At 39.7% G+C, this 27295-nt stretch overlaps 1 protein-coding gene across 1 annotated transcript in view; it reads left to right on the top strand.

Annotated features, from left to right (window-relative positions):
* Positions 1-27295, top strand: part of SPIN1 (spindlin 1) — a 61585-nt gene continuing 34290 nt past the window's right edge. Inside the window, exon 1 of the mRNA XM_005423567.2 lies at positions 1-54. The gene's annotated coding sequence lies outside the window, so the exon portion shown is untranslated. The remainder of the gene's footprint in view (positions 55-27295) is intronic.

Here is a 27295-nt window from a genome sequence, read left to right on the forward strand (position 1 = left end):
AAAAAGGAAAAACAATTCATCCTCCTTATTTGCGCGCATGGCGGGATTTCAAGGGTAAGGATCCTCGCTTTGGAAGCTTTCTCCTTTCGTTTTGCTGTTTACAACAAAATGAAACCTAAAATCAGAGGTGATGTGGGAACCTGGCAAGGCCTGGGGTGAGGGAGGAAGGGAGGGACGGAGGGGGGGAACTGGGTGAGCCCCGCTGAGAGAGGCTTGATTGGAATGTGCGTATCTTTTTCTCGTGTTGGGTGGGGGGTGGCTGATGCACCAAAGTGCTGGCAGAGAGGAGAATACTGTGTTACACTTGGCAGAATGAAGTAGGGCCTTTTCTTTCGTTTCAGGACAATTCGGTATAAGGGGTCAACTCTGGACAATCACATTAAAAAGATCTGAACTAGTTATGTCAGAATAGGCATTGTGTAGGTAAAACCCGTAAAATCGGCGTTTTGGCTTTTTCGCATTTCCTGTATCTCCTTGTTAGTATCTTAAACAGCTTGTGAAACGTGGAATACGTAAACCGGAATTTACACTTGTCAGGTCGTCGTGTTGCTAGCTTTCTGTCACAAATTAATTTGCCCTTGTGATGACAATAGTACAAACCGAAGCATTTCCTTTTTCCTAAAAGGAGTGCTTTCAGATTTTTTTTTTTGGATTTTTTTGTTGTTATTGCTTGCTTATTTGTTTGTTTTTTTGTAAAAAAGGCATGGTAACATGAAGTTAAGTGAGCTCCCAAATGAAAACAAGACAGCATGCTTTTGACCTCTTTAGTAGTGCAAGGCAAATGCTCAGTTCAGTACCCTCCACCTCAGTTATTCAGAGCACCCCCTTCTGGCTTTGATAAATATGGCTTATTTTTTTGCTGCTTGTGACGTAAAACCAAAACACTTGAAGGTAGTTCGAGCATATCTAAAGTGATCTGCCATGAAAGGGTTTTATTTTTAGTTGGTAAATTAAGGGTGAATGCTGAAGGTGTACATGATGCCTTATATTTGCTTTCTAGACATGTTACTGTAATTCCAAGTGTTTAATTTTTCGAGGATCATATTTAAAGATACAGTCTTTATTTATACACATGGATAGCCATAGGTTTCTGAGCACTGCTCTTAAGTAGAAAATGTCCTAGCTATGTCGTCTTTTGTCTGCTTTGCTTTAGAAGCTTCTAGTGGAGAAGCATTGGAATGGCACAATCTTGCAGCTTTTAGTGAGATAGAAATTGCGAATTAAATACTGCATATGAATACTTCTTTCTGCTGCTTTTTCCATCCCCATTAATAAGCATTGATTAGCAAACATTGATTATGGAGAAAATAATATATAGAAGGAGTTTACAACAACATAAAACTTAAAAGAAGTCATCCAAATTACAGTATCATTTTGGAATGTGTATCTACGTCATGGCTTCTGAGGCAACTGTTTTAATTCTAGATGGAAAAGTCAGAGCAAAAGTCTATAGCCTGATACATCAGTAGATTCCTGCAACAGCCAGTTACTTTTTTTTTTTACATTTTTCAGCCTACAGGCAATATTGCCTAAACTAGAGTAGTTTTACCACTTGTAGTTAATTTGTCATTTATTGTGATAACTGCTACATTTTGAAATTATGTTCACCTACTAAAAATGTGAAATGCGTTGAAGTACGCAGCTCCTCCCTCGACATAGGCCTTCAGATGCTTAAGCCAATTCTTAGGCTGAAGAGCAAAATAGAATAAAAATAAGCCATCCACAACACAGTTTAACTCTGTTACATTGCAGTTTTGTTGCTAGAGCTAAATTTATTCTGTAACATTTGTCTCTATTTCATCGTCTTTGTGAAGTTTCTTGCCTATAGCATCTTTACTTCACATTGCATTGTATTATATTCTGTGACACTCAGAAGGTTTTTCTTCCTGTCTTGGTTGTGTTGATTTAGTCAAAAATCAGTATTGTGGGCCTTCAGAGCCCAAAAGGAGCAGATGTAGTTGAAGAACCTGCCAAATCTCTGCATCTTCACTTAGTGAAGACCCTCCAGTGTTTTTGCCTTTGTGAGTTATGCTAGGCTGTATTCAACCAAATTAAAAACCTGAGACTAGTAAAGCCTTCTTTTCAGAAACTGTTTGGCAGTGAGATTGAGGAAAAGGAAGACTGCAGTAAATGCAGTCTCAGTGATCAGCTTTCTGGGAGAAGTTAGAAATTAACTGTTTTTTCAAAGTAGGCATGCTTTTCAGTAGATCTTTAATCAAGTAAATGATGACTTGTTGTAGTTCTAAATATTTATGAAATTACCAAGTAACATACAGTCCTAAAGGTAATAAACATTTAGTACATTCTTATTCAGTACTTTATATTTTCTCAGTCCAAATATTCTTTCACACTCTTCTTGCCCAGTATCTTTCCCTTGCTATCTGTTGCCAGACTGCACTCTTTGACATGTTCAGATCTGTAAACCAATAGCTGATGGAAGAGCTGTGTGTTAATGTAATGCATGATTTGCTTAATGTTTGACAAATTAAATATTTTTAGAAGGATTCTATTTACTGAAGCTAAACACATTTTAACCTTTTTTTTTCCCTTTCCAAAGAATGAAGCCTTTTGCTACATGCTTCTCATCATTCCATCTTGTTTTTCTTGTATCCTTTCTTTTTTTTTTTTTTTTGACCTGGTAAGAGCAAGATCAAACTTTGATTTCTTGATGGTGTGGCATGGCGATATGTTTTCATAGGTGACTAAAACCAATTCAACAAGCTGGTTTAGAAAACCATCTTCGAAAGCTGTGCATTGAAGCTGAACCAAAAGAGAATGCTCTTACAGGAAGTTGTTTCCCGTTGTGTGGTTAGATAGCTTGTTTCTTATGACAGGTGTGAGAGAATTTTTTTGTTTGTTGTTTTTTTTGTGTTCCTTCTCTTACTGCTCTTCAGAGGTTAGTGATTTTATGATGGAAGGCTGAATGCTGATCTTTCTTGACACTGGTTCTCATAATGAGTATTTCCTGTATATCAAGATGTGTCCCACTTGCTGTCCAGATGCTATCTAGCTGTCATTGTGCCACCTGCCTTAAAAGAATGGGTAATCTGACTTTGCTGTATAAATGTGTAGACTTGCTTCCATCTGATGTGAATGTATATTGAGATCCTTAAAACAGTGCAGTTAACTGGTTTGTATTTAACTATGTACAGTTGATTCTAGAGGCAAAAGGGCCTCTTCACTGATCCATTTCAAACAATGGTGAAATAATTTGAGCTAACTGTTTTCACCATGTGGTGGCTGAAGTTAACTTGCTGTTATATAGTAAAATGTGAATTTGCTGAAGACATACAGAATTCAGGAGGTGAATGGATTTGCCTTTCAGTTTGCAGAGGATGGTTCTACAAATCCAAGTTATATTTTTTCTTATTTATTTTCTGTAACGTATGTCGTGAAACTTCTGTAAATCTATGTTAAATGAGGTCTTGAATAACTGACTTGGAAACTTCACTATTGTAATGATTTCACAAAATGAAATATTTAGAAATAGTAATGATTACCTGTGGTGTCTACTAGCTGTAACTGTTACCTTATTGTATTTTAATTTTTGCAGTTATTGCACCTTGGTTGAGAGGTTCTTGAAATATTTTGATGAATTCATACTCTTTTTGATAAGACTTAAAATGTCTAAAACTTGATTAGCTCTTTGATTGGGTTAGGTTTGGAGTTTTTTGGTTGGTTTGTGGTTTTTTGGTGTGATTTTCTAGTATTATTGTGGAATATCCCAATACACTATTCAATTTCTGCACCTACAGATACTGGTGAGAGTAGGTGCTTATTTCAAAAGCAGTTCTGTGGATTCCAGTGATACAGTAAATACTTGACTTTCACAGAAGGGGTGCTGAACTCAAGACCGTCTGTTCCATATGGCATTTTGAACAACATGGAGCTGTATCAATTAGTTACTACTTTGTAGTATAGTAAGCTATTTTAGCTGGTCTGTGCCATCATACTGAGATCTGTAAAGTGTCACCAACACAGACTTCAAAAAAACCCATAAACAACAACAGAACAGGCAAAACCCAACTGCCCAACTTCTTTTCCCATGAACTTCTTTTAATCCAATTTAAATGTAAAAGGGAGCTTTGCTAGATTATGATTTCTTACCCTAGGTGGATAAGGGCAGAAAGAGTCATTAGATGTCAGACTTCTGGTCTATTTGATTTATTAAAATCAAGTAATTATGTGTTTCAGAACTGTTTCAGTTTTACTAATTTAGTGTTTATGTTTCCTAAATGGAAGTTATTGCTAGTTACATGGAATCAAGACAGCTCAAGTCCAGTATATTATCTTGTGATTTTAGTTGAAATTTTTGAATAGAGAAATTTTCACCTTTCTAGATTTAATGTTTTTTGTGAGCTGAGTAGCACAAGAAAAAACATGTTCTAGATTAGTTCTCCAGCGAAAATTCCATAAAATTTTGTTGATTAACTTTTCTATATACCTTGACAAACACGATGTTTGCTGAAGTCTGGAGCTGTGCTTTGGGTTCTTTTAGTAAGTGAAGTTTAAGTACCTGTCATGGACTGGGAAGTATTATGTGTATTCTGCTGCATATCTGTAACTTAGTTCTGGTTTTAATTGTGCACTTAAAAGTGTCTGCAGATTCGACTGTCTTTCTTACATTTTCTAGGAATTATAAAAATAAGTAAAAATAATGCTTCAGATTTGGAGTTTGTGTAGCTCATAAAATTATGCTTGGAAAAGAGTTGACTGATTCTGGACAATTGCTTGCCCATCTTGTTTAATAACCACGTATGGTCTAGACAGTGAGTTAAACATCACAGTGAAGCTAGAAGGGAGGAAAACAAGTTAGAGATCAATGTACTCCTTTTTTCTCAAAGCATTCCAGTTGCAGAGAGCTTTGTTGAATGGATGTAATTACTTTTTTCTTCAGAAATCTCCTTTAGAAGTTCTTTGTCTTGTTGGTGAAACATGTCCTACAAACCCGTTAATTGATTGCTTAGATGTCAGTGGAGCTAAAAAGGAGATATTGTGGTGCTGAGATTTTCTGAGATATGATAAGCCAAAATCTGTACTCTGACAAATATGCCTTCAAAAGCAGCTTAACGTAGATTCTGACTTCCATGTGACTTCACAGAATCTCTTCTTGAGTACTTTTAGGGTTAAGGGATATGCAGGTGTTCAATACACTTGGAAGCCACATATTGTTGCATATTCTTACGGTTGTTTGATGATAGGCAGAGCAGCTGGCCTCTGGGTCATCTCTCCCTACTTACTGCTGAAGGGAGGAGTGAGTAAGCACAGAAATCTTCATTTCCTAGACTGCAGGAGTACATCTCAGGTGAATTACATCTCTGTCTTCTGCACTCCTTTTTGTCAGTAAAGCATACATACTATTAGATGCCAGACAGAAGACCAGAGGGAAAGTGGACTTTCCTATCTGTTCAAGTCAGGGGAAGTTTTGCTCCTGCCTTCTTAGGTATGCCTTCAGATACCTATGTGTCTTGGTTTGAAGGACACTGTCTGCTAAGGAAGGCAGGAGTGTCCCTTGGAATGAAAAATAATATGCTCTTCCTTCTGAATTGTTATAATTTTGAAATTAAGGGGCTTTCAGGCAAAGATATGAGAAATGGAATAACAGTTCTTTGCTAGTGTGCATAGCAAGGCAAACCACCAACAGTGGCAGCGACAGCAAACAAGAGCAGAAATCCCATGGAAGTCTCCTCCCGCTCTTCAAGCGCTTTCCCCATCGGTGCAGTTCCGGTGGCAGCCGGCAGGGGCGCTGCTGGCTCCCGGCAGGCCGGGCGGGGGCGGTGGTTCCCCCGCGCCTGCAGGGGGCGCTGTGCGCGGGTCCGGCTGTGTCTCCACAGTGGCGAGCGGAGCCTGCAGGAAGGGAGGGAAAAGGGGTTTCCTTTAGGAACCCCCAGGGGCAGCCATCCCCGTGCCCCCTCTGGATTGCAGAAGGAGCTGTAGCAGGGATATCGGAGCAGTAGACTGGGAAGGTAGGGATCAACACAGTCCCGGAGTGGTGGATGAGATTTATCAGAAACTTCGCAGCTGCGGCTGGAACCACGGGGCATTCTGGATCTTCGGGGGTGCAGAGCTACAATGTAGCAAAAACTCAGAACAGTGGCCGCAAAAAGCCAAAATGGCGGGGGCGGGGAAGTGGCAGCCTGGCTCTCAGCGGCGCAGGGAAAAGGCTCCCTGGGAAGGGAAAGCAATTGGGATCCCGGGGTTTTCTCCTGAGGCACCTCAGCAGATGGTGAAAGGTCCCTTCTTTAGTGAGGTTGGTTGGTAATAAGGTCCTAGTTCAGTGTCTGCTCTCATCAGCAGAGAAGCAGGACTGGGCTGGGCCCCAGCAGCAGAGTGAATTCCCTCCCCCAAGCAGCGGCTCCGACCGTCCTCCTCCGAAGCCAAGTGCAAGAGAGCTAGGAGCTGCCCCAGCCCCTTCTCTTTGCAGCGCAATTCTCGTGGCATCTCTGTCTTTCCCAGAGAAACCCAGGGAGAGTAGCCAGCTGGACCCCTCCCCTCAGCTGTGGCCACTTCTGTTGTCCCTCATAAGTACCCAGTCGTTACTGTCTCCTAGCAACACATACGGGAGAAAATTCCCCGAGAGAAAGAAACAAAAGGAGGAATCTTAAAGCCCAGCACTGTGTTTAGAGTGTCTATACCTGTGGCTTGTATGGAAAGAGATCAGACAGGTTAATGTTACTTCATGGCAGTAGGGATATGTGGCTGTATTAACAGTGGATGAAAAGTACTTTTTCCAATGCTGTAACCTTGGGTAACCAGAAATTAAATAGACATTGCATTACAGATAGTTTTAGGCTAGAAGCTTGAAGAACTGAATTTGCATGGATTTGTTTGAGGCAGGCTTTTTCTTTTGCTCTTAGGTATAATTTAATTGAAGAAGGAAGGGTGGTGGTGTGAATAAGCATCCCAGGTTTTGATTGTACTTAAGCCTCTAATCACATTTCTAGGAGAGTTTGTGTTTGGGTGATGGTGGGGCAATATGCACTGGCATGAGCTAAAAGGGCAGAGGTGTGGTTGTTGTAGTGTGTGCTTTGATTATCTCCTAGAAAGCCTGACGTGATTTTATGGGGAGGAATATCCTGCTTCCTGAGATCCTGTTTACTGGAAGATACCTCACTTTTTCTCTTCAGTTTCTGTATTTCCTATTCTCTGCTGCCCAGTTGAGGAAACTCAACTTTGTTTCAAGGACCACAGGACAGTGTAGTCCTCCCTACGAATAAGCATATGCATTTTCAAAAGGGAAGTGGGATGTGTGTTTTTTTGGGAGAATTGTTATTATTACCAATACCTAGGTTAATGCAGAATCTCGGGAAATACACTTAAGTGTTTATTGGTGAATCTAGTTCAGATCAGATATGTGAAAACGCCAATCACTTCTTTTCAAAAGTTTTAAAAGTTTAATAGTAATAGAAATGGTTATAAAAATAGTAATACAATTAGAGTAATAATAATTTAGACAAATTGAGTTAGGACAATATGAGACAATAAAGACAAAGAGTTACAGATATCCGGGTACCTTTTTCTGGGCAGCATGAGCCCCCGGGAAAAAGGACACCCTTTAACATAGGAATAACCCCTTAAGATAATAGCCTGTTGCATATTCATACACTTCATACATGATGCATAAATTCCATTCAAACACAGGATTCTGTCTGGTTTTCATCAGCTTCTCCTTGCTAATCCTGTAGTGCCTTCGAGGCAGGAAAAAGTTTCTTTCTTCTGATAAGGAAGCAATAAATTCTTTTCTCTGAGAGATTTAGGTGTCCTGTGGCTGCTATCTCGCTGCGAGTCCTTTCTTTTAAACAAAGCATCTTACATAGCATAGTTTCTATTTTAACAATTTTTTAATAACCTAAAACTATACAGTACTTGAGAGAATTAATACAGCATTACTTTCTAACAGAACACGTATAAGATTCATTTTAATATTTGCGAAAAGCCAATCATAAAATACATGCATTTCTCACAAGATATAAAACTTTTCAAACAGAAAATGAGATTATAAAGCAAAAAAAGAGACTTCATTTATCTTTTGCTGTTGCTAGAAGTTCTACCTCCAAGTTCTATCATAACTAATTTACTTTCTCATTTAATTTCTATTTGTGCACAGTAGAGTAGTTTCAGAGCAGCAGTTGTTTCGATTACAGCTTAACCACCGAAGTTGAGAAAAGGAAGGCAGGTTTACTGTGGGTCAGACACAGTACGGTAAACAAGTAATTAATTCCAAGGTGATTGTCACTCTGGAAGCTTCCTTCTTGCCATGATTTTGTTACCTTTCTGTAACAAGAGAATGAGGACAGCATAGTGTTTTAAGTCAGCTATACTCAAATGCATGCAGATGTTGTCTTAAAGTTCATTTTTTCACAGTCCAGTAAAGAACTTCCCAGAGTAGCTGGAAATAATTTGTCATCTGCTTAAATACTTCACATCTGCTAATTTGTTTCCTGAGTATGTAGATACCATCATCAAAAGTAATATTTTGTAATACCATAAAATCAGAAGTAATATTTTGTGCATTTTTCTTCTGTGCTTTTTAAGAAATACTAGTGGTATGAGGGTTGATGTGTTCCAGTGTCTCTGCAGCTTTTAGAGAGGGTCACTGGTTTCACAGTTGAACTTATCTCTCTGTTGTCTTGCTCCTTACTAACACTCACACACACATACACACTTATGCAGGATGTGTTGTGTTTTTTCACCAAAAATGTGAAAGAACAGTACTCAAGCAAAGAAGATACCATGGTACATCACAATGCTGATGGTTCTCATCTTAGAGAAGAGTGTATGATTGGGGATTTAATAAGGTACCATTGTCTTTGATGATGAATCCAGTTCTGACTGAAGTATTTAAATTAATATTGCAAATATCTGACATAAATTTTCTACAGCTAATTTATCTTCTTTTAAAGTAAATTTTTGTTCTTTCACTGGCCCTCCAGACTTACAGAAACCAGTGTAGTTAGCTGCAATTGGAGCTTATATAATAGAATGCTGAATTTTGTTTTCAGTGACTTGCTGTTATGCAGATTGCAACTTTGACATCTATGGCAGCTATTCGCCATTTAAATGTGATATTCTCTTTAGGCCAAGATTTTTAGACGGTGAGTGAGTATTCTGCAGTTGATCTGGAAAAACTAACATCTCATTTTTCATTAGTAGCCATGGCAAGAGACTGCCATGCTTAACAGCAAGTGTTTTCACTTAAGTGGTTCATGAGTCCACTGTAGACTGTTACATGGATGCATTTGGGAAGTGATTTAATGTAAGCTAAAATGGCTAAATATGAAGAAAATAGGTAAGACAAATTTGGTTTAAGACTGGCTGCTCAGCTTTTTCAAACTGTAGATTAAAGCCAAGAGATAATTTTCTCTGAATCCTTTTTTCAGTTTTGGGTTTTTTAGGGTTTTTTCCCTGGTCATTGCAAAGATAGGATGAAAAATGCTATTGATTTGAGTTGTCTGACTATGTAAGGTTTTTTTTAAAACTACATGTGTAATGAGAAATTTTCCTATGCTTGGAATATGCATTTAGTATTCAGTGTGATCATTGTTCAGTTTGCAAAAATGTTATTGTTTGCTCCTTCATTGCAGTAATTTGTAAAAAATGTGCCCATCTTCTTCTGAACTAGAAGAGGCCAAAGTTTATCAATACTTTCACTCTAATTCCTCTTCCTGCTGTTGGCTGATTTAAGAAACAGAGCTGCATTTTTATTAGAATAGGGGTAGTCAGTGTTTGTGTCCAGTGGAAATCCAAGTTAATATCTGATTTTTTAAAAACTGTCTGTTATGTTTGTAGCTACTGTGATGTTGGTTATCAGAAAAATTTGGATACACGTGTTTGAAATCTTTGAAGAAATGATCTTGTGGCTAATCTTGTCATAGTTTTGGTTGTATAGAAAGCTCTAATGTAGGTAACTATTTTCTAACCTTATCCCTTTTCAGCATTTTGCAGTCCTGCTTTTTTTTTCTTTTTTTTTCTTTTTTTTTTCTTTACATGTCAATTTTATCACTGGTTATTTAGGTTGGTGTTCTTAACAATTAAATTTTGACATTCTAGTCAATGCTGTGATTAATAGCTTGTCCTTATAAGAATCTTGAATGTTAATGCACTTTGTTTGCATTAGAAGTTGGTAGGTGGTTGTTGTGTTGCACAAGAATTTTTTTTACAAGTATTTGTGTCACAAATTCTTACATTTGTTTTAGGATTTTTCTTTTATTATGCCTAGGTTTAATTTAGTTTTGCAGTGGCATCTTCTCAGGGTACTCAAACACATCAAAGAATAATTTGGTACTTAAAATGCACAGACTAAAAAGCTTGCAAGTGCTCCGTCTAATGGAGATCATCCCTCTGCCCCTAAAAACTATATGCTGCTTCTTGTATTCCCTCCATGTTTGCAAGTGTATGTAGCCACGCTGCTAGCCTACATTGTGGGGAAGTGGTTGTGATGTACTTAAAATGATGCTTAGAAAGATTAGCCAGCCTTCCCAAGAGTTACAAACGCAGGAGTTTGATTTGCCATGATTGCTGAACCTAACAGACTTACAAGTGCGGTAACTTATCACTCCATTACTTTCTAACAGAAGGGTTGGTATGTTTGCCCTAGGCTTGCTCTTCCAGAATGTTGGAGTGATCCTTTTGACTTTGGAGCAATCCTTCTCTGACTAGCACAATAGGAATTAAACCTAGTCTTCTGACAAAGGCCAACTGAGGTATACTCCTTGAAGAGACACAAGCGGAGAACAGTGAAGTGCCATACTTTCTTAAACAGATGTTTTTCCTCCATGGTTTGCAGAGACTTGTTGTAAATGTTTCCAAACCAAATTCAGTACACTTGCTTAGAGTTGTAATAAATTATTTGTGTCACTTCTGTCTGTAAGAGTATGACTAACAAAATAATTGCATTATAAAACTTAAAGTTCACTTGCATTCACCGTGGAGTGGTAGCAAGCGCAGTGATTGTGCAGTGCTGCTGTCATATCCTGGGGAGCTGTTATTTTTGTGCATGAGTTTTTGGTGTTTTTTATTTGAGGGAGGGGAAGATAGTTGTCTACCAGGAAAGAAAGTTCTCGAACCACAGAGTGGTTTGGTTTGGAATGGATCTTAAAGATCACCTAGTTCTGACTCCTCTGCCATAGACGGGTACAGCTTCCACTAGACCAGGATGCACAAGGGCTTATTAAGGCAGACTTTACATTTCCAGAGAGGAGACATCCACAGCTTTTATGAGCAGCCTGGTCCAGTGCCTCACTGTCTGCACAGTAATGAATTTCTTCCTGATACCTAATCTAAACCTGTTCTCTCTTACTTTGAAGCCTCTCCCTCATGTCGTGTTGTTCCTTGCCTTGATAAAGTGTCTTTCTCTAGCCTTCCTGTAGGTCCTCTTCAGCAGCTGAAAGGCTGCCATAAAGTTACCCCAAAGCCTTCTCTTTCAAGGCGGAGCAACCCCACCTCTCAACCTGCTCTTGTAGAGATGTGTTCCAACCCTGTGGTCATCAACTGAAAAATTAACCCAGTTCACATTTGCCATGATACAAAAGTGTGCTCCTTTGGATGGTTACACAAGCCTGTGACAGATTCTTCTTGTGCCAGTGGTGCAGGTTCTTGCCCTGTGGTTAAATGCAAAGGTATTTGCAGTAGACTGAACAGTTAGGAGTGGGTTAAAATTTACCTTTGGATAGAGTGATGTAAGGGAGGTTATCGTGACTTTGAATAAGTACTAGATAGATATCTTCTTTATATTTTTTAAAGCCTTATCTTGTAAGATTACTTTAAGCATGGAGGACCATGTAAGTATGAAATGATCAGGCTGTAGGTTAGAACGTAAACAAGGTTAAATCAGCAAGTGTTTTTGCACTGCCTGTAAGAGGGTGGTTTAAAAAGAAATTGTGCTTCAGTATCTTGGTATACTGTGCGAAGTCATAGAGCAATATAGTAAAAAGAAATAATACCTTCGTATTACCAAGTATATTGTAAACATTGTCACTGTTTTTAAAGTTGTTGGGCTAAACTTTGATAGCTGATTCCATAGTAGAAGGACAGAACAGTAGTGAAATTGAACCCTGTGTTCTGTTAGCATAGGCAAATAATTCATTAATAAAAAAGGTTGTACTTGTCCATACTGCTTGAGAGAAGAGTAGACAAGAGCTATAAGAAAAGTCTTTTAAAATGTGCTATGTGTGTCTTTATTGTTCTTTTACTAAAGTCTGCATAATGTTGCGGTAATGGGAATTTTTTTTCAAAGTCAATTTTGCTCTACCATCTGTATGTATAGGAAAACAGATAAATTTGTTCTTAGCCATTAGAAAGAAAATGGACTAGAAATTTATTTAAAAACCACTGCATGATTTAGTGTGGAACTTGAAAGTTTATGTTGACAAGCATATTTCATTTTTTTCTTCTTTTCTTTTTTTTTCTTTAAAGAAGCTCTTGTAAGCTTATTTGGCATGAATCAGTTCTCTTATCCCTTCATTAGCTTCATTCCTAGTCAGTAGAATAGCCAAAATGTGTGTGTTTTAATACCAGATATATGAAATTTTCTTTTGCATTTTTGTGTTTAATTTTTGGAATTTATTTTTTGAACCAAGAGACAAGCAAGGAATGCTTCAAAGGGCAAACATATGTCAAAATGTCAGTGATTCCTTAGCCAAATATTTAATCTGGTTGTAATATTGTCTATGAGGGAAGCAGATCAAATAAGAAACTATTACATTTTAATCAGTTTAATTTTAGTAAAATGCTCTGCTTTTGCACAGCTTCACTGTTAATACCTTATAAAAAGCCAGACTAAGCCTACAAGGTTTTCTGGAATTATTTTCTGGAGAACTTTCCTTTGTCTTCTGGGTTATTTATTTATGAATGCTTAAAGTTGCAGTCCTGCAGTTTTCCTTTACCCTGAAAGTTTGTGTGAATCTCACAAACATATTTAGTGTGAGTGTAAACTTAAAAACTGGAGTTAATTGAGCTTTTTTATTTTGTTTTTGCATTCTGGGTATGGCATGCATATATTATTTTCTACTTTCTTTTGCCTCATTAATCTCATTTTTCTTTAATTTATCACTGTTTTTGTCAGTGGGTTGTTTTTGGGGTTTTTTTCACCTGTGCATGTTGATAACTAGCAGTTCCTTTTCAGGCAAAATCCTACACCTATTTTTAATTGCAGTTGGCTGCTGATGTCTGCCTTAGTGACTATGTATTGTTATCGCTGCTTCTTACTTGTAATCAACCTGTACGACTTGAGGTTTGGCATTTAAAAATCAGTGTTTTTTGGATGCAAACCTAATAACCACTGATGTATGATGCCTTCAGGAATGGCGTTTAATAGAGGTTTTCTGCCACTTTTTTTGAAGAATTTTAGGACCATGTAGAGCAACACATAAATTTGATTCCAGGTTCCCAAACTCTTTCCAATTGATGCAAAGGCCCAGACAATGGAAGAAGCCTCGATCTGTGAACTATTGAGCTGGGCCAGCTGAGATGATCATCTCTTGCAGGTGCAACTATCTGTTCTTTATGGGAAGACTGAGAACTTCTAAAACCTCTGGACAGAGGTGGACTAAGTCCTACACAACAATAGGAGCCTGGATGTTTCATTAGTTTCACTAGTGCTTTTTTTATGGAAAAAATAGAATGAAAAATAGATAAAGCATTATTAAAGTACGCCTTTCTTCTGTTAAAGTGAAGTCAATCCCTTTGCCCTTCTTTGGGCATTTTTTAAATTCCAGAGGTAGAAAGACCAGCTGGTCTTTGGTTCATTTATTTGGTAGGAGAGGGGGACAATAGCATGATTGTGTACATCTGCATTTCCAGTGCTGTTGAAAAAATCGCTCAGTGTATCATGTCCATACTGGTGTTAGAGATGCTAAGCAAGGTCCTGAGTTCAGAGAACTATTAAAAACTTGCTGCTTATGCTCTACATGAAACTAAGTATAAATGTGGTTTTTATGTTACTTTCACTCTAGTGACTTCTATTCCTGATAGTTGAATAAGGGTGCAAGTCGAAAGGTTGTGCAGCTGTAGACAATTAAATAGTCACAAGTTTTACTGAAGCATAGTATGTCTGATTATTTACAGAATTTTCTACCAAAGGATGATCTTCCCAGCAGAAGTATCTGCCATTAATGGGTTGGAATGATGAAAATTTGTCTATAATTATTTGAAGGGGATTTCTCAGTTTGTGTGATGCTAATGTAAACTCTGTATAACTGGTGATCTTTTAGTGCATTTTAGGAAACAGGTATAAAAAACTATAATTAATTGATCCCCATCTTGGATTGTTTTGCTTATTAGAAGTAACAAGGCACTTATTACTGCTGAATGCCTGAGGGTTGAGAGGTGTCCACTCTATCACTGCTATTAAAATTTGTGAAGGCAAAATGGAGAAATCGTTGTTGTTGAAGGTCATTATGTTAATTTTTCTGTGTTGATGATGCAGGTGTTGAGGTATACTTGTAAAATGTGGTGAGTTTATAGATGCATGTATATACCAGAATGTCTGTCTGGAAATTTGTTCTTACTTCATTATTTATTCATTGCGTTTAAAAAAGAAATAAATTTATTTTTGCTCCATAAGCATCTGTAACTGAAGACAAAACCTTATATCTCAGAAGTTTTTTTCTTAAATACAGTGAAGTATTGTGTGAGAGTTGTGTCAGAAAAGATATTGTTTTCATCAGTCCGCTAAACTTCTTCAGATGAAAACATGTCTTAGTTTAACCTATACTTATGGGAGCTATAAATGTAAGTAATAAATTATAGGTGTGTGCTCAGAGGTAGTTTTTGTTATGAAGATAAGTTTCTTGAGCTGTAGAAGGTGTTTATAGGTAATGACTTGTTGCATGATCTCCTGAGTCCTGATAAACCATGTTTAGTGTGTCCTTGGGTTAGTTTTCATTAAAGTTCCATTAATAATTTGAAAGATAAAATTAAAGCATGCGTTCAGAGAATAATTTTAGGCCATGTATGTTAAAAATAAAAATAGAAATTCTAGCTAAATTGTAAATAGAAAATACAAGACTTGAAAAATTTGCTTTAGCTATATTAAATTTAACCTACCGTCAAGTAAATAACAGAAGAGGTGATAATATTGAGGACTTTTAAGGCCTAGTTCTCGAAGGTTGTATTTTATTATATGTTTTACAGGCAGGAGGAAAAGCCCTTTGAAGCTTTCACTGTACAGAGTAATACAAGAGTAGTTGGAAAAACTATAGATTAATAAGGTAGACGTAATTTAAGAAAACTGTTGTTTTGGTTTTATTTAAGTTGGTAACGATTTTTAAAAGCTACTAAAAGAAAATGCTGATAAAACTAAATCACAAAATTCTAGAATATGCTGAGCTGGAAGGGATCCATCAGTATCATCACATCCAGCTTCTGGCCCTCCACAAGACCATCCCCAAGAATCCTACCCTGTGCTTGCCTGAGAGAGTTGTCTAAATTCTTCTTGAACTAGACAGATTCGGTGCTGTGACCCCTTCCCTGGGCAGTCTGTTCCAGTGCCCAGTCACCCTCTGAGTGAAAAACCTTTTCCTGATATCCATCTTAAGCCTCCCCTGGCTGAGTTTCTTGCTGTTTGCTCAAGGTCTGCCTCTGGTCATGAGAGTGAAGAGGTTGGTACCTTCCCCTCCACTTTCCCTCATGCAGAAGTTGTAGACTGCAATGAAGTCTCCCTTCATTCTCCTCCAGGCTGAACAGACCAATCATAAGGCTTTCCCTCCAGACACTTCACCATCCTTTTGGTTCTCTTTTGAATGGTCTCTAATAGCTTAATGTCTTTTTTTAATATTGTGGCTCCCAAAACTACACACAGCACTCAAGGTGAGGCTGAACCAGTGCAGTACAGAGCAGAGTGGGGCAGTCCCCTTCCTCTGTTGGCAGTGCTGTGCGTCATGCACCCCAGGTTGGCCCTCCTGGCTGCCAGGGCACTGCTGGCTTATATTCAGCTTCTTTTGACTAGTGCCCCCAGGGCCCTTTCCACAGTGCTGCTCTCCAGCCTCTTGTTCCTTAGTCTGTACACAGGTCCAGGGTTGTCCCAGGTGGAGAAGTCAGTACTTGCCCTTGTTAAACTTAATAGGTTTGGTGATCACCCACCTCCTCTAATTGTCAAGATGTCTCTAAGTCCTTAAGGAAATCAACATGTCCTAATTTAGTGTCCCTGTCAAACTTATTTAGTATCCATTTGAATCATGCGTCCAAATCTTTAATAAAGATGTTGAAGAAAACTGGGCTGAGGGTTCAATTTAGTTAGTTTAGAGAGGTTTCTTCTGGCATAGCAGGTTTTTTATGGTATAAGGCTATAGGGATCTTAGAAATCACAGAATTTGAAGGGACCTTAAAGATCATCTCATTCCAGCCCCCCTGCCATGGGCAGAGACAGCTTCCAGTAGATCAGGATGCTCAAAGCATCCTACAGCCAGGCCTTGAACACTTCCAAAGATAGAGCATCCACAACTTTTCTGAGCAGCCTGTTCTTGTGCCTCACCACCTGTGCAGTAAATTTCTTCCTGATACCTAATCTAAACCTATTCTCTCTTTGAAGCCACTCCCTCGTGTCCTGTTGCTACTTGCCTTGATAAAAAGTCTTTCTCCAGCCTTCTTGTAGGTCCTCTTCAGCTACTGAAAGGCTGCTGTAAAGTTGCCCCAAAGCCTTCTCTTCCTAGGCAGGACAATCCCAACTCTCTCAGCCTGACCTTGCAGCTCAGTGGCCCTCCTTGGGACTTCCTTCCCAACAGGTCATGTCTGTGTTTTTGTCATGAGAGTGGACTAGATAGGTAATACCACCTTCCCAAACTTGCTGGTCATGCTATTTTTGGTGCAGCCCAGGATGTGATTGGTTCTCTTGACTGCAAACACACATTACTGAGTCATATTGATCTGCCTCTTACCCACCAACACCCCCAAGTGTTTCTCTCTTGTGGCTGCTCTTCAACTGATTGTCTGCCCACTGTCTGTATTCCTGCTTGGGATTGCTTCAACCCAAGTACAGCACCTTGCACTTGGCTCTCTTGAGCTTCATGAGTTTCCCACAGACCCGTCTCTTAAGCCTGTCCTTCTCCCTCTGGATGGAGCACTTCCCTCCAGCATGCAGACTGCCCTACACAGCTTGGAGTCTTCAGCAAATTTGATGAGGGTGCAGTTGATCCCATTGGCTGTGTTGCTGACAAAGATGATGCGCAATTCATATCCCAGTACTGACCCCTGAGGACACCACTTGTCACTGCTCTCGTCTTGGATATTGAGCTGTTGACTGCAACCTTTCTGAGTGCAGCCCTCCAGCAAATTTTGTACTCATTAAGTTGTCTAATCTATCAAATCATGTCTTTTGAGATTAGAGACAAGGGTGTTGTGCAGGACAGTATCTAATACTTCGCAGAAGTCCAGGTAGATGATGTTAGTCACTCTTCCTTCAAGCACCAAAACTGTAGAAAGCCACCAGATTTGTCAGTCATGACTTTGTCCTTGGTTATTGGCTGGTATTGGTGTGAAAATGATCCTCTACTATTACCCAGAATAGCCAGTATAATGTTTTTCTTCAACCGTCAATGAAGATGTTGAAGAAAATTGGACATTATGAAGTGATAAATTCATTATGGTGTGATAAATTCAACTTGTTTTGAGGGCCAGGATTATTTTCCTGTATTGGGTCACTGAACTACCCACACTTTAGTAGAACTAAAGGCTTGTGTTGTGGTTACATACAGCTGCGAACCAAATAAATACTACTAAGCTCCATGCAGCCACTTGCTCACTCCCACACCAGCAGGGTCAGAGAGAGAATTGGAAGGGTAAAAGCCAGAAAACTCACGGCTTGAGAGAAAGGCAGTTTTATAGGGAAAGCAAAAGCCATCCAAACAAGCAAAGCAAAGCAAGGATTTAATTACTGTTTCTGATGGCCAGGTAGGTGTTCAGCATTCCCCAGGAGAGCAGGGTCACGTCACACATAATTATTACTTGGGAAGACAAATGACATCACTCCATGTCCCCCAACCCTTTCTTCTTCCCCCCACCTTTACGTTCTCAGCATGATGTCATAGGGTACGGAACATCCTTTTGGTCAGTTCAGGTTACCTGTCCTGGCTGTGTCCCATCCCAACCTCCCATGTACCCCCAGTTTTCTCAACAACATGGTAGTACAAAAAGCATAAAAGGCCTTAGGCCTGTGTAAGTCTGCTCAACAATAATAAAACCATTGCTGTGTTATCAACCCTGTGTTCAGCAGAAATCGAAAACACAGCCCCATACCAACCAGAAAATTAACTCTACCCCAGCCAAACCTAGCGCAGAATGTAATAGAGGAAATAAAATTCTCCAGCTTGTCAGGAAGTTACAATTTAATAGCCAGTGTCCTGGGAAATTACAAGAAGTCAGGTTTCTTTTCAACTAAATCTTTCTTTAGAGCAGGGATATCTGCTAAATCTTCAGATCTTAACAATACAGAAAAATAAAAGGAAGATGCTGAGCTGCTGGAAAACTGGGCTAAATGTGCAGTGCATAATTTAGAGCTGGAATATTTGGCCTCTGAAATGATATTGAAAATGCCTGAAGCATTTCTAATATCAGTAGATTTTATTGTCACAGATTACGTGCTCTACAGAGTAGAAAAAGTCTTGGTTTAACTGTGATAAAAGATACTCTTGGAAATAAAAAACCTAAGAAATACAACTGTTTCTGCTCTGAAAACTTTAGCTGCAAGAAACAGCGAAGAAACTCCTGTGTAGTTAGTAGTTGTAGTACAGATATGTGACTATATTTCAGTAAAGCAATGAGTTGTAAGCAAGTCAGAAAGAAGAATTTTATATGAATGCTTCCTGTAAAAGGGAAACTATTCCCTGTGTACATAGGAAAGGAATAGATCTCCTGTAGATCTAAAGCTCATAATCCTCTTGAATTATTCTGCTGGCAAAATAACTGCATACTCTTTATCTGGAAATATTTGTTACCTTATTAATTCTGAGTAGCTTCAGACTGTCTCTTGCTTAGTGTATGCAAAGTGTATAATTTTTGGCTTGTGATAATTGCATGTTGGGGTCAGCTATAGTAGATAAGTTTCTCTGGGCTTAGAGTTGTTCTGCCTCTTGAAGCCATCAAACAAAGAGATCACTTGAATTAACCAGTGAGCATTTCTTTCTCCTGCTTTCACATACATGGATGCGTGTGGTTGCATTACATTCTGACCAGTATTAGTTTTAATTAGTTGTATTCCTGATAGATGATGACTGCAAGGTAATTTGAAAAATGCTTTTTAAGTTCTGTACTGCCTCTTTTGTTCTGAAAGTTGCGAGTAGTAATATAAGTTCAAGTGTGTAATCAGTTGAGTTTTATGTACAGTAATGGAAAATATTGCTTTCATATAAAGTACAAAAGCAATAAAACAGCTTAAGTAATACTTCAAATAATATTTAAAAAACATTCTCTCTTTTAGATTTCAAGAAATTGCAGTGTATGGGCCTATGTGTGCCCTGCATGTTGCTGTTGACTGGCTAAAACTTTTGAATAAATTAGTGAAAATGATGTATGACATGACTTGTCAGGTATCAGTTTTCTGACAAACATGTTTGATTCAGTACTTCTCTATGATACATGTTTGTGAACTAGGCTGCAAATATTTTTGGAGGTATAGTCATGGGCTACCCAGGAAATTGTGAAAGAAATGACTGGATGTAGCACTTAGTGCTACAGTCTAGTTGACAAACAAGATGGTGTTCTGTCAAACGACAGTTGATTTTGGAGGTCTTTTCAGACCTTAATGATTCTGTGGGGTTTTTTCATTATTAGTTGATGAACTGAATATTTGCTATAGCACTTCTATTTATTTGTATGGCCTAGTTAATTATAAATCAGACATCCTTGGGTGAAAGGCAGAAAGGGTTCATTGGTTCTAAGACTGCATAGTGAAACATCAGTCTACTAACAAAATGGTGAAAAGAGCTGGTCAGAACATGGTGTAAATTGAGGGATTAAAATGGCTTCCTTTTATTGCATTTTGAACTAGTAAGATGAGCGTATTTGGGGAGTGGTTCTAAGCAGGCCTTTAAGAATTTTGTGGTACTGCTTTTTTGCAGTTCCTTTTGACTGTGTGTGGTTGTCCTTAGTACTTCTTAGCCTGGATGTGGCCTCAAAATTTTAAAAGAAAATTCATAATGAAACTTTAATCAAAATTTCTTAAGTTTCTTTATAATGATATATAGTTAGGAAAACTGATTTTTTTTCTTTCAGAAAGAAACTGTATTGTTCTTGATTAATATGTCAGAGTTTGTATCAAAGGTGTGAAATGGATAAGTATAAAGAATATATCTTTGTTAAGGGCATAGGTTTTTATAAGTGGAAAAAAATTTGTGAACTGCTAATGGATCACTAAAACTCAAAGAAATAAGCGTTGAACAATTCTTGTTTATGCATACTTAACCAAAGACCCACTGCAGCAGAGCTTGGTAAATCCCCATGTCTTCTATGCAGCATGGTGTGGGCTGGATAGGATTGCAACTGTAATTTGTAGTGTTACTTGTTGCGCTGGTGAAGACAACCACTGAGACTTTTTTGGTTTGTTTTCTGTGATCTGCTTTATGCTTTTTTAATGCTTCTGATGTTGACTGAAATGTAGAGTTTTTCAGAGTGATGGCTATGAATTTTATTTGTGACAAGGAGCCCTCAGAGAGAAGCCAAAAGCTACAGTAAAGTGTGTACTGTTAGCTTTGGTTGGTTTTGCAAACAGCCTAGGATAGAAAAAAATGCTGCGGGAATCCCAAGATTATTGGTATGAGGAACTGTGTAAAAAAAGTTGAGCAACTGATTGAACTGGTTATGGTCAAACGACTGAAGGACTTTTCCTGTGAAGCAATGGTAGAATGACTTAAATGCAAGAAAGACCAAAGGCTGAAGTCAGGGGGAGGGGTAAAGAGAGAACGTAAGGCAGTGGTTGCGGAGTAAGGTGTTTTAAAAGAAGTGAGAGAATTCTTGGCTTACTTTAGTTCAATATTTCATAGTGGCAGATAGCTTTAGCAACTGTAGAGTGACAAGTGGTTTTGAGAGGTAAAGAGACCTTCCAGTCTGGAAGGGTAACCAGTGTATGGTAAATATGGGCAGCCAGGCAAGCCTACATGCTGCTGGTGGCACAGACTTTTTAACCTGATACCCCTGATAGAAGCATTTGAACGTGCTTATGTGGTACCAGTAGCAACTGCTGCTGTGCGCCTGTTAAGGCTTACCTCATCTCTTAAATGGTCATTATGCATGTACTTAAAATGTTGTGAATGTGAGAGCAGCAGAGCTCAAATGAACATGGAAATAATGAACTGTGCTTTTATAAAAAAGCTATGCAATTAGAATTAAGCAAGTGTAAGGGTTGCTCAACTTTCCCCTTAATAGTTGTTGAACTCTTATTAAATCGGTGCATCACAGCAAGTTTAAAAGATCCTACTAAGAAAGTGCTAATACTGATTTACATGATTTGGAGAAAAAGAAAAATTTCATTGAGTTCTATAGAAAAGGTCTTTAAAAATGTAAAAGTAATTTAGAAGCCTTCTTTAACTTATCAACTAGGGGTCTGTAGGCAAAAGCTTGAGCTTGCTTGGGATTTGATCTCTGAATTGTATTTTTCTCAAATGTAATCTTTAGATCAGGTTCAGGTATTTTAGATTGTTTTTAGGATATGCCATATCGTACACTGCTGCTTTGTTTTGTGTTTAGGTTTTGTTTTCTTTGAGCAATTTTTTTTATTGCTCTGAAATAAGAAATCTGAAATCAAAACATTGCTGTCTTGGAGTTTCAACAGCTTGGGCAACAGCAGTTCCTGTTTCAGATCTGATGTTTGATCATGGACTTTGTTTTATTTACAGTGTTCTTAGCACAGAGTGTGCTGAAATAAGATCAGGGAAAACTGTCTCATAGTTGTAACATATATGTTGTGAAGCGAGATTCTTTACATGTTACTTGATGAAAAACATGCCATTGGGTTTCTACTTGCATTAACAGCCCTTATTTTCTTAAAAGAATACAAAGTCACGACTTTAGGTAATTTTTAATGTAAAAAGTGATTCTGATATAACCCAGATGTAAGGACTTTAAGAGCACAGTTGCCTGTCCAGGTCTCAGAAGGAGCTTACCATAAGGTAAACTTGCACAACAGCAACTTTAGATAGCAGAAAAGGGAGGAAGTTGCAACAGGAAGATGCTAATTATAGCCCTGGAGGAGGCAAAACCTTGTTAGTGCATCCTGGTTAGTGCATCCAAAGATTCCTACTGTATCCAAGTGCGTGAAAGACGGCAACTGCTCATAGAGTTATCATTGGTCAAACACAGATCTCAAGGGGGTATGCTGCCATGCATATGTGCAACTTTTACATTGGACTTCTGGAGGAGGGCAAACTTTGCTCTGTTTAGAAGACTTATTCAGAGAGTTCCTTGGGAAGTAGCCCTTAAAAACTAAGGAGTCAAGGAAAGGTGGGCATGCTTCAAAACAGAGATCTTGAGGGCATGGGAACAGACTGTCTGTGTGTTCCAAAAGATGAATCTATTAGGCAAATGTCCAGCATGGATGGGCAATGAGGTTTTGAAGGAACTGAGGAATAAAAAGAGGATGTATCATCTTTGGAAGGAGGGTCAAGTTTCTCAGGAAGTATTTAAGGGGGTTGCTAGGGCATGTAGGAAAAAAATTGGGGAGGCCAAAGCTCAGTTTGAACTTAATTTGGCAACTTTTGTAAAAGATAATAACAAATGGTTTTACAAATATATTAATGGTAAAAGGAAGGGTAAGACCAACCTTTGTTCTCTATTGAATGCAGAAGGGAACTTAGTAACTTCAGATGAGGAGAAGGCAGAGGTGCTTAACACTTTCTTTGCCTTTGTCTTTAGTGGGAAGATGGCTTGTCCTCAGGACAACTGTCCTCCTGGGTTGGTAGGTGGTGTCAGGGAGCAGAATGTTCTCCCTGTTATCCAAGGGGAGGCAGTCAGAGACCTGCTGAGCTGCTTGGATGTTCATAAATCTATGGGACCAGATGGGATCCATCCCAAGGTGATGAGGGATCTGGCAGATGAGCTTGTAAAGCCGCTCTCCATCATTTACCAAGAGTCTTGGCTCGCTGGTGAGGTTCCAGATGGCTGGAAGCTGGCCACTGTGACACCCATTCACAAAAAGGGTGCAAAGGAAGATCCTGGTAATTTTAGGCCAGGTAGCTTGTACCTTACTCAGTAGTCGGGTAATGGAGCAGTTGATACTGAGTGTCATCACACAGCCCTTATAGGATGGCCAGGGTATCAGACTCAGCCAACATGGAGGGGGTAGGTCATGTCTGACCAACCTGGTCTCCTCTTATGTCTAGGTGACTCGCCTGGTGGATGCAGGAAAGGCTGTGGATGTTGTACCTGGACTTCAGCAAGGCCTTTGACACTGTCTCCCAGAGCACACTCCTGGGAAAGCTGGCAGCCCACGGCTTGGCCAAGACCACTCCTTGCTGGGTTAGGAACTGGCTGGATGGCCGGGCTCAGAGAGTGCTGGTGAATGGTGCTGCATCCAGCTGGTGGCTGCTCACCAGGGGTGTCCCTCAGGGTCTGTGCTGGGGCCAGTTCTGTTCAATATTTTTTACTGATGACATGGATGAGGGTGTTGAGTCTTTCGTGGTAAATTTGCAGACAACACCAAGCTGGGAGCATGTGTTGATCTTTTGTGGAGGGTATGAGGGCTCTGCAGAGAGACCTGGAACAGTTGGATGGATGGGCAGAGTCCAGTAAGTTGAAGTTTAATAACTCCAAGTGCCGAGTCCTGCATTTTGGCCACAATAACCCCCTGCAGGCTGGGGACGGTGTGGCTGGACAGTGCCCAGGCAGAAAGGGACCTCGGGGTGCTGGTCCACAGCCGGCTGAACATGAGCCAGCAGTGTGCCCCGGGGGCCAATAAGGCCAATGGCATCCTGGCCTGTATCAGGAATAGTGTGGCCAGCAGGAGCAGGGAGGTCATTCTTCCCCTGTACTCAGCACTGGTGAGGCCACACCTTGAGTGCTGTGTCCAGTTCTGGGCCCTCAGTTTGGGAAGGACATTGAGACACTTGAGCACGTCCAGAGGAGGCAACGAGGCTGGTGAGGGGCTTGGAACACAAGCCCTGTGAGGAATGGCTGAGAGAGCTGGAGGTGTTTAGCCTGGAGAAAAGGAGACTCAGGGGTGACCTTATCACTCTGTACAGTTCCCTGAAAGGTAGCTGTAGTCAGGTGGGGGTCAGTCTCTTTCTCCAGACAGCAGCTGACAGAACCAGAGGACACAGTCTCAAACTGCGCCAAGGGAAATCTAGATTGGATGTTAGGAAAAAGTTTTTTACAGAAAGGACAATAAAGTACTGGAATGGCCTGCCCAGGAAGGTGGTGGAGTCACCATCCCTGGATGTGTTTAAAAAAAGACTGGATGTGGCACTCAGTGCCATGGTCTAGTTGAGGTGTCAGGGCATGGGTTGGACTCAATGATTTTAAAGGTCTCTTCCAACCTTGTGATTTTTTGTGTGAACTTGGACCGTATAGGTGGTACCCCTGGAAGAACAACTTGGGGATGCTCGCCACCAAGAAGCCCAGAGTGAGGAAGGATCGCTCTCCCTGTCTTCCTCTGCCCTTCTCCAGAGCTGTACTCTGTCCTCTGGAGAAACAGAGTATGGGCCCAGTGGACTGATGTGTTTGCATGAGAACCTTTTGTATGAGAGCTGGTTTCTGTTTTGCATGAGAACCTTTTATGTTGAAGATACATACTCTCAGTGAGTAGATGAGGTATGTGTTCAGAGACCTTAACTTGCAAGTCCAAAGAAGTGTCAAAAGGGGCTTTAGATATGTTATTATTGAGTGAGCAAGGGGTATGTGGAATGTTAAATCTTAATAAAACTGAATATTGTATCACTGTTCACAATGCAGTGGCATTAACTGAAGAAGCCCAAGGCAGAATTAAAAGAAATTGCTGCCAATCACTCCAAGACCAAAACAGTTTTCTAGGAGTTAGTACCAATTCCTGGATTATGTCCGTAGTTTGATCCTTGGGACTCAGAGGGTAGGGGAAGTGGCTAATGAGACTTGGGTTGATGATTGCCATTGGATTTGCATTTTTAATTATTTGGATAGCTATTGTACATTGTATGATTGTTCATGTTACTGCTTCTGTCTTTTCTTCTTCTATTGCTTCGTATACATCACCCTTGTGGCCAACCTATGAGCTGAAGAACAAAGTCCCTGGAGGGCAGTGTTTGAGCCACGGGGTGTAAGGTGTAAGGACTTAAAGAGCACAGTTTCCTGTCTCAGATGTCAAGGCCACAGAAGGTACTTGTCTGTAAAATAAAGCATCACAGTGGAAACTTGAGGTCAGGGACAGAAGGAAAGAATTTGCAACATGAAGGTGCTAATTCTAGGCCTGGCAGAGGCGAGATCTGATTAGCACATCTTGGTTAATGCAGGACAAAAATTCCCACTGTAGTAAAATGTATGGGAAGCAACTGCTCATATACATACTACCAGTAAAAGAAAGAGCATGCCAATACAGAATCCTCTGTATTCTCCCTCACTCCCTCCCTTGTTAACAGTTAAAGCACATTGAAACTTCTGATCTGTAATTCTTCATCCTCATTATATGACCTTAATTTCACACTTGTCCTAATTTTGGCTAGGACAGAGTTAATTTCATCACAATTGCCCGGAGGGAGATGGAGCCTGGAACTGCGTGGGCAGGGCCAGGTTATTTTATAGCACCCATATCATTATTAGAGGGTGTGGCTTTAAATTGGAGGAAAAGGGAACATGATGCAGAACGGCCATTATTTTGTTCTGTTTTTTCAGGAGAGCAAAGGAGCCAACAGAAGAGTGTGTGGGCAGTCCAGCTAGGGGATTTGTACATTATGTTTTTTGTCTTAGGCCTGGGGAAGGAGCATGAGTGGAGAGAGAATCACAGAATGAACTGGGCTGGAAAAGACCTTTTGAGATGATCAAGTCTAACCTATGACCTAACACTGTAGGAATCTATAAAGTTAGAGGGTTTCAGGTTTGTGACAAAACAGACAGGCTTCAGTTATGACAGAATTGTTAATATTGCTGATTCATCTTGTTAAGCTGCAAGAAGATGTGAGGAATAGAACAATAGACCTATGTTAATGTTTCAGAATAGCTTTCTAAGTTGCAGAAAGTATCCATAGCAAGGCTAAATTTTATGAATAGACTTTTATGCATTGATTTCTTATAAATGAACAAGGGAGTATTGTTTTAACTCAAGCTACGTGTGTTCATGTTGATTAGTTAAACTGTCTGTCAGTATGCTTTTGCTCTGTGTAATTGGCTAAGACGGGTATTTGGTAGATTATAACAGCAAAATTCTTTGGCTTGCTGGCTAGAGTGAGAGCTGCTCACATGCTACATGTGAAAAATCATGTATGAGGCTGATGCTGAGGAGTAAACAGCTCTAGACGCATTCCAAAGCAAGTTCCGTCCCGTTCGTGTCTGTATATAGCTAGCCGGCGCAAACACCTCCTCATCAACTAAACCATGGCACAGAGTGCTGCATCCACTCTTTTTTAAAACACATCCAGGGATGGTGACTCCACCACTTCCCTGGGCAGACAATTCCAGTGCCCAGTCACTCTCGTAAGGAAAATTTTTTTCTAATGTCTAACGTGAACTTCCCCTGGTGCAGCTTAAGACTGTGTCCTCTTGTTCTTGTGGGAGAAAAGACCAACCCCCCAGCTAGCTCCAACCACCTTTCAGGATGTTGTAGAAAGTGACCAAGGTCACCCCTGAGCCTCCTTTTCTCCAAGCCAAATACCCCTAACTCCCTCAGCTGTTCTTCATAGGGCTTGTGTACCAAGCTCTTCACCAGCCTTGTTGCCCTCTCTTGGATGCATTCAAATGTGTCAACGTCCTTCCTAAACTTCCCAAAATGATTTGTCTACCGTTGTTTCTCATTGTCTTGGGCTCAGGGAAGAAGATGGTGGCTGTGGTAAAGTCTGCAATATTCTCCTTTGTCTAAGTAATCTGTGTATCACTGGACATGGTAACACTGGGTCAGTTGGAATTCTATAAGCATTTTTTGCATATGATCACCCGCTTTTATACGCTGTTGTTATTAGTATTGTTGCTACTAGTGTTTGTGTTGCTTAGCTCATTGCTGTTTTTCTAGTGAATTGTTGTCTCAATCCATAATCTCTGCCTTTTTGTTCCTTTCTCACTGGAGCTGTTGGAGGAAGGGAAGTGGTAGTTTGGAGCTTAATTTCCATCTGGGTTTGAGCTACAAGAGCCCTCAAAAAGAAATCTATTTATGAGAAGAATTTCTGCGCATTGAGCTCACAGTTCTGTGAAC

Source organism: Geospiza fortis, unplaced genomic scaffold (genome assembly GCF_000277835.1).
Source record: "Geospiza fortis unplaced genomic scaffold, GeoFor_1.0 scaffold167, whole genome shotgun sequence".
In the NCBI taxonomy this organism is placed as follows: Eukaryota; Metazoa; Chordata; class Aves; order Passeriformes; family Thraupidae; genus Geospiza; species Geospiza fortis.